Consider the following 8881-nt stretch of genomic DNA (forward strand, 5'->3'; position numbering starts at 1 on the left):
CAGATAGCCCATTGTGTAGCTTTGTGCTTAATTTCAAACAAACAGAAACTCTAGTATAATTTATTTTTGTTCTATATATAATAACATTTTGTGACCTGTACAAAAAAAAATTTAAAATATTGTCAAATGAAATTAACTGCATTTAATTGAACTACATGTACAGTATAATTTGATTTGTTTATGATATTTTGTGGTCTTCGTAATAAGGTTTAATGTGGACATAAAATGGTTAAAAGGAGTGATGGGAAACAGCAATATATTTTTAGGAATATTTGTCATTAATTTGCTGTGAAAGTTTTTTTTAGTTTTATTAATTAGTTATTTTGAAAAAAAATCTTATAAAATATACATTATAATATGTACTTATAGTTAACTGTAATTTTTTTAATAAGTTAATAGATCAGATTATGTGTATTTGATCCTTTTTTGTATGTTTGTGCTTTAAGAAGCACATAACAGGCATAACATATCCTTAATGAAAGAACTTTCTAAAAGCTAGTCATTCTGAGTTTTTAATTCTATGTCAAAATTATTGTTGTTAGGTTTAGAAAAATCACTATTTAGGAAAACTTGTTTGAGCTACATATTGTGTGTATGAAAGTGAAAATTTCTAGAATAAACTAACATATAAAGTTTTATAATCAAGACTGACTAATCCTTATAGATGAAAGATATCTAATAAAAAATAATTATATCATTGAAAACACAGGTAGATTCGAAGGTTTTTTAGTGTACTTTGTGTGTGATATATATGTGTGTATCAAGGAACATGATGAGGCACATTTCTGTAAAAAAAACTTTGAACATTGTCATGCATGTAATTTTTGAGCTTGTTTATTACCAGTACACACAAGTGTACAGAAAAAGGCATCTTTATTTATATATATATATAGTGATGCAACTGAATAGTTCTTCATTTATGTTAGAAGAAGAAATACTGAACATTTAATATTTTACTGCATGAATACAGAAATTTATTGTTTGATCTCATTAATTAAATAATGCAGTTTTAAACATGTTATATACATATTTCAACATATGTTGCCAAAACACATTCCAATTAGGTGATACATAGCAAGAATTGTATTATAATAATATAACTCAGTGAGATTACTAATTTTAAGGCCACAGTAGTAAAAAAAATAAAAAAAAATTGAACCACAACAGAATGAACAAGTTTTCTCTTGAACATGACTTTTTGCCATTTTTCTCATGTTTAGTCCATTTACCAACCTAATGGAAAGTTCTTATTGTGTGTTTCACACAATACCTCAGTAGCCAAGTTAAACTTTCAATATCTTAAAAAATTCTATTGATACCACAAGCCTACTGATGTTATTCTTGAAGTATACCTTCAAATTTGTAAACAAGGTATGGGATTAAGGTATTTTATTTTATCAAACTGTACTACTGATAAAATACAAATTTCAATAAATAAATTTCCTTGAACTTTTTTTTTTTGTTTCTAATTTAATAGTATAATGTGCAGTATGGGAGAAACTAAACATTTTGCAACCATTTTTTTCTTTTAAAAATACAATAGTATGGATCATAGTACGGAACCACCACATACTTTTAAACTAAGAAAAGCCATACTTTTTTGGAGTTTAGTAAAGTTCACTTACAATTATGGCAAGACTATCACTTGCAAACGTTTACTCGATATCTCCTAACTATGGCAAATTGTACCACAAAAGGATACCTATCAGATTTCTCACAACTACAGAATATTGTACCACAAAAGGATACCTATCAGATTTCTCACAACTACAGAATATTGTACCATATGAGGGAACTCGAAAATTGTATCATAAGCCTTCTAACAACTCTGAAAAATTGCATTACAGGAGATTGTACTACAGTATGGAACTCTTCATACATATCATAACTGTTGCAAATTGTACTACAGAAAAAGAAGCCTGTATACATTTTATATCCAAAGGAAACTTAAAATGTTTAAGGTAACCTCTAAGATAATCAAATAAAGCTCAATCATTGGAAATAATCCCATTGTACATTAAGACTTGCATTTGAAGGATAAGTCAGATATCTAAGCAGGTAACTCTAATAACACTGAGGGTGTTTGGTTCTATAACAAAGGTGTTGTATGTTGATTGTGCTCCTCATTTTGTCACTTAAATGTTTTCTTGATGGTAGGTTTTAAGAGTACAGTGTTGAACCCATACTATGAAAACAGTACTTTTTACTACCACTAGACATAATCATATCATTGTCTTGATAATTTTCCTTAAATATTAACCCAAAATTTTCAAAATCAGTGTCATTTATAGAAACTGAGAACATATCAGTGTTTGAGAAATAAGCTGATTCAAAAATCTTTTTTGAGGAGCATGCCTGACAATATACAATAGCTGCAAAAGATATAATAAAACTTGTTATTAAGCTAACTCATGAGACTTATCAGCAGAGCTTTCACTGGGCCACCATGATAGGTTTTAGTCATTGTCACAGAAAGCAATCTACCCTTATTTCTAGCAACAAAAACAGGAATATACAAAATTTGTGTACAACATCTAAAATTTTCAAAGTTGAAGATGATCCAGAAATGTTAAGACATATTGTTCTGTCATAATTCTTGTAATCTACCAGAACATTGTGTTAATAGTAGATAAATGTATAATGAAAGAATGATTTGTTTTTTGTTTAAAATCTTAGAGTTACATCCTCATGAATACAATGTAAGACTACATGGTATGTTTGTAAGATCCAGGTTATGATTATTTATAACTGTAGCATACTAGTACTATCAAATACTTGAGCGGATTTGAGGTTAATAGTAAAAGATGAACAAACATATATACAAATACAATTCTTTAGATTTAGATAATTGACTAAAAATTGTTATCACTTCATTTCAAAATTTTTTTCAGGTTATTTAACAAAGTTAATACATATTCACATGAATTTTGTACAACCTAGTGTAAAGTTTGTCTGGGGTTGATAAATTAACTATACCAATATTAGATTTAGTAATTATGTCTATGTGGTATGGTGTTGTGTTTATTCAGTATTTTTGATATGCAACAAACACATAAGTCAACTGAAGGTACATTAAATATACATATAATACATGTTTACTCAAATGAGCTTTCAGGCAAAATTGAAATAAGCTTTTTTTGGCAATTGCTTTTACTAACAAAACTAATAGATTAATATAATTATATTTGTTATGGAATGGTAAATATGGATTTTTCTTATTGAAAAAGTGATTTAAGCTGTTAAATATATGTTTTAGTTATTTATAAATTGTGTGAAAATGTTTTAACCTTTACAGAAAAGACAAAAATATTAAATTCTTAGTACACAGGTTAAAAAATGCTACATACACATTATTGGTAAATTGAAAGAAAAGATGTTCTTGTACAGTTTAAATTCATCAAAAGTTGATAATCAATAAAACCAGTGTAAAATAATAAAATTGGTTGCAAAAATAGAGTACAGTATTAGAAAATAATTAAGCCTGCAGTAAAAGCAGGATAATTTTTTTACACTTTTTTCCTGTTCAGTGTTTATTATTCACCTTTTTAGATTAACTAATATTATTAATAATACACTTTAATATATTTTAATTTTTTCTAAATTTTTGTATTTTTTAGTACATGATCATCAAAAATCGATTTTCACAAACCATTTGGTGATCAAACAGAAATAATTCATTTCTTACTGTTTCTGTTTTATTCATAGCTGCTCAGATCAAAAGTTAAAAGTCGTACAGTACTATGGGTTTACTTACCACTGTTAAAAGGGATTTTAAGATCTAAAACTTACTGACAATCTAACTTTTCCCAAATCTGAGCTACACAGGCAGACTTGGCTTTAAAGAGAAAAAAAACAAAATACACAAACAAAGAATAGTTCACACACAAAATGCACTTGACATACAAGATCTGTGTTCAGTGAGAGTTAAACTCTAGGGCTGCAACTGTTCCTGACCCTAATTTGATTCATAAAAAAGAAAGGTTTTCTATTTCTGGATGTCATGTACAATATTCTTTGCACAGAAGTTTGATATATACACTATACAAATGAAAACCTTTATCACAGACAAATATACATACACACATTTAATGGTAATAAATAAAAACTGCTCCATTAACTATGTAAGAATGTACGTACAATTCACTGAACAGATATGTACAATTAAGGTGAAACTTTGAGTTACTCACCTAGAGGAGCCTTAACAGCAAATCCTCCAATGCAGCTGATGGCATTCAGTGTGTCATGGTGGGCTGGCAAATAATCTAGCTCTCGTAAGAGCTCTCATGAGTATATGCCAGACCCCTCATATAGCTGATGCACTTCCTCCTCAAGCTGTGTTGGTAGTCCTATATGCTTTAACAGATGGTCTTCCTGCAGATTATTCCATGCCCTTGTCTCCATCCACCTAGTTATCTGATTTTAAGAGCAATGCTCTAAAATCACTGAGTTAGTGCGAGTTGCCTTTTTACAGCCTTCATTCAGACATAGGCATTATCACCATAGATGTAGCTGACACTAGTGTAATACATTGTATTGCAGTGTTTGTCTTAATTATTATCATAGTTATTACTACTGGAACTGATGAAATTGCAGTGGTGACTTCTACTTGAAGGATTGCCCCTGGTATCATTGTATATCCTGGAGATGCATCCATTGAGTTTCCAACTCATTGGCTATGGTGTGGGGCTTCAGTTGGGGAAGGGTCTTTCCCCATCCATGATATTATATGAACTGATAAGATGTTCAGCACCAGTGTCAACACTGAATAGTGTGTACCACCCAAAGATGTTCTTGACTGAAATGGTAAACTCCAGAGAAGAATTGTTGTTTCTTTAAAACAACCTCAGGTATTGCTGGTCCATTCCCATCAATGGAACAAGGTTATCAGTAAATACTTTTGTCTACTGACTACTTTACAAAGTGTGATGAAGCTTATTCATTGGTTGACACTTTGACATAATCTGTAGCTGCTGTATTGGTAGGGCATTGGATAACATGGTCTGGAGTACCACAGATGCACACAGGTTAGGGAGCATTCTTCATCAGCCAGCTGTTTTTTGAGTGATGTAAAAATGCTGAATGTGGAGAAGATGTGCATTTCACCATATCACCCTATTCTGATGGTTTGGAAAACAGGTAATACAGACTGTAAAGTGTAAGCTTGCCATCTTTGACTGGGATGAACACTCACCATATGTCTTAATATAAAGCAAGCGAATGTAGATCAAGTTGTTTGCTAAACAAGTTAATGCTTGGGTGAGAAGTTCTGCTTCCTAAAGATGCGATGTCCTCCTCTTAGAGCAGATGTACCATAATGGTTGAAATGATGTATAGCAGGTAAGGTCTGCATTAGTTGATGTTCACACGTCAACAGCTATGAAAGTCCATCATATGACAGAAGAGGTGCTGTGACAAAACATTGAAGGTATGGATATACCATCATGGAGACTGGGTGTGGCTTTGGTATGTGCCAGTGGTACACAAGCTGTTATACTCCAGCTGGAAACGAACTTTTCTTTTGATAATGAATTGGTTCATTTATGTACAAGTTGCAGGAGTTGAGAGTCACACAAAAGAACATAATACATGTCTACCAGCTATGGCCATACATTACCAATGTATTTCTCATGCACTGGCTTGACGAGGAATCAGAGGAAGGGGTCAATAAGTTTGAGAAGGATGAGAGCATTGTTTTGTCTCACCTAGACCCAGACCATAAGGTGAAAAAAGCTGAAAGTACTTATATGGGTGTTCACAGATCTAAAGGTGAGAGAGAGTTCCAATAATCAGCCAAATTGCTGCCAACAGCCTGCTGATCAATGTTGGTGGGACTGCTTGATTATCCAGAGCTAGGACGGTCATGTGGCTAAATAATTAATGAATGAAAGGAAGTGGCAATTCTTGCATTCTAAGCTGTAAGGTTGTATTTCATGGTACAATGTATGCACTATTTTGTGTCATTGTTACATTGATTACATCATGAGCTAGGATGGTCATTTGGTTGGTAAATCAGTGATTGAATGAAAGTAATGTTCCTTGCTTTCTGGGCTATTCGGTGGTATTTTTTGATAATATATGGAATGTATTTTATACAAACGTGATTTATTTGGTTATAATAGAATATTTGTCATCACGCAAGTTGAAATATTTTATAAGCACACAGTGTTATAGAATGTTTTCTTAACATTGTTTCAGTACAAAGTGCAGTCAAAGATGTTTCCAAATACAGGCTGTGTCTGTACTGATGGAGGCCAAAAGTAACTAAACATGTAGAAGAGGTACCATGGAAGATTGATGTAAGTATCAGAAGTTAGAGATTAGTTTCCTTTAACCTAGGTCAGCTCACGTGTAAAGGAACCTGTTTCTGCAGTCTGAACCATCATTTCTTTCCTACTAGTCCAGGAATATGTTTGTATAACAACCAGGTAAAAATGGAAATAATGTGACTGAGTTGGAGGATAAGCTGTGTTTGCTATTGCAATGGGAATGGTAGCAGTGTCCATAGTTATATAGCAAAAACCTAGTGAAGCTGGTGGACTGAGCCATTCACAGGTGTTATGGAACACACAAAGCCTTTAGAAATGTTGCTTGCCAAGGTGATAATTTGATTACTCTATGTTTGAAATATGATTTTTGAACATGCCATGTTTGTAACTGAATAATTACATCAGTTTACCACCCATGCACCTAGTTGAACTTTTGGCCAATCGGAATTTGTTTGATCTTATGTTTTTAAACATGATCTTTGCTGTGCAAGATAAATTCATAACACTTCTGGCTATCTTTTTTTCTCAACTAGCCAGTTGCATTTCACATGTATGAATGCACAGTTAGTCTAGATCTTTAAAGAAATCATGCAGCAGATTGCTGCTGCTTGTTGAAGATCTATGGCAGCACTGGAAAATCTACTGTTGGGAGTAAATTAATGGGAGAGCTTCTATCTGGGATTGTCCTGAGAGTAGTGTAAATAATGTAAATACATGTACCTCTGTGTTTTATCCTTTACTTGTAACCTATTGTTACGTATCTGCTTGTTTGTTAATTTCTAGTAGAAATTCTTTCCGAGAAACTTCAGCGATACAAGTCCTTTCTTGGATAAACCAGTTTATTCTTCCTCGATACAAACTTTCAGTACACAGTAATTTCACAATTAGTGCATTTCTCGTCACTTTAAACTTAACTACTTTTATAATACACGCTATAAATCACAGCGATTCACAATCTCGATAACTTCGCTTTCTACGAGTGCAAAACACTAGCTTAAAACAGAATCATAAATTACCCGAACTATCTTCATTCATTCCGCAGGCTTATATACCAATGAAGGGGGCATCTCAGATACACTCGGGCCTCCCCGATCATACATCACGTGTCACCAGCGTCACCTAACCTCAAGAGATTACCCGACTGCCAGTGGGAAAACAACTAAGTTCATATATTGCAATGACCTTGCAGCTATCTTTATCACAGGAAGGAAAAGGGGTGCTATTCTAGGTAAATGACAGAAATAATTTAACAACCTTCTTGACAAACATGTTATGTGGAAACTGCACACACAGTTATATTAATACAAGGAGTTAGAAATCACATAGTGTGCTTATGTACTACACTTTTCTTTACCTCTTTACTTCAGGCACATTTTTAAGTTGACTTTTAACATTAATATTAAAACCAAGAAAATTTTAAAACATGCATTGGTCAAGGAGTGGCATAATTTTCTTTCAATGCCGAAAAACACACAACACAAAGAAAATAACCCTTTAACAAAGATATACCACAAATCGTATCACAATATGTTAATAGCTCATTACAAATGAAGCATTTTGCAATAACACAGAAATTTTACATAATATTACGACAGCGGAAGTCACGACCTTCCTCATGTTTCATTGAGAATGATCATTTCATGCTTTGTGTAAATCTGATGTTAAGGAGTTAAAATAGCAGGAGATTTATTCAGTCTGGTACAGAATCTCAACTGAGTAAGTTTACAACTAATCAAGAGAAGGAATCTCAGAGCTAAATCTTCAGTAAAAGTGACTGCCTTTGTGGCAAGTAAGTACACTTCCAGTGTTTATGTTAATAAAAATTGTTTATTGTGATTTTACATTTGTGTTCAGTCTCTTCATTTCTCATGACCTCAATTAGACAGATAATAGAATTATCTTGCAGTAAATGTATTGACAAATCTACTGCTATTCTGTGTACCTATATTGTTACTCTTAGGTGAAATCAGTGTGCTATTTGAAAATATTACACTCTGGCAGGTACAGGTTTAAATGCAGCAGCTTATCAACATGGTTCCACAAATTTAATAAACACTATCCCATTGTTCTATGGAAAATCAGAGGAAGATAGAGAATGTTCTTACATGATACAGATGAAGCAGCTTGAATCTCAGATTTACAGAAAGCAGATATACTTAGGTTTAAGACATCAGGTAAAGCTGAGAGATTTATTAGGGCATATAATGAACTAAGACTGATTCACAACTTTAACTTACCAAGTGATAAATTACCAATGGAATACAGAATACCAACAATGCTGAACATGATAATGAAACAAATGAAAATGTTGACTCAACAGAGGGGTGAATTTGTCAAAGAGTATTTGGAAATAAGTTTAAAAGAATTAGTAACAAATTAAGATGGGCTTATGCACACCCAAATAAACACACAACAAATAACATTATTAGGCTTAACAGAAGTAGCTACCAGAGAAGAGCTTGAAGAAAACCTATGCATATCCATATTGTTGCATCTCTGCTTGTTTGTTAATTTCCAGTATAAATTATTTCCGAGGAACTTCAGCCGATACAAGTCCTTTTCTTAATTAAAACTAGTTTATTCTTTCTCAATACAACTTTGTAATACATAGTATT

This window comes from Limulus polyphemus, unplaced genomic scaffold (assembly GCF_000517525.1).
Source record: "Limulus polyphemus unplaced genomic scaffold, Limulus_polyphemus-2.1.2 Scaffold256, whole genome shotgun sequence".
NCBI lineage: Eukaryota > Metazoa > Arthropoda > Merostomata > Xiphosura > Limulidae > Limulus > Limulus polyphemus.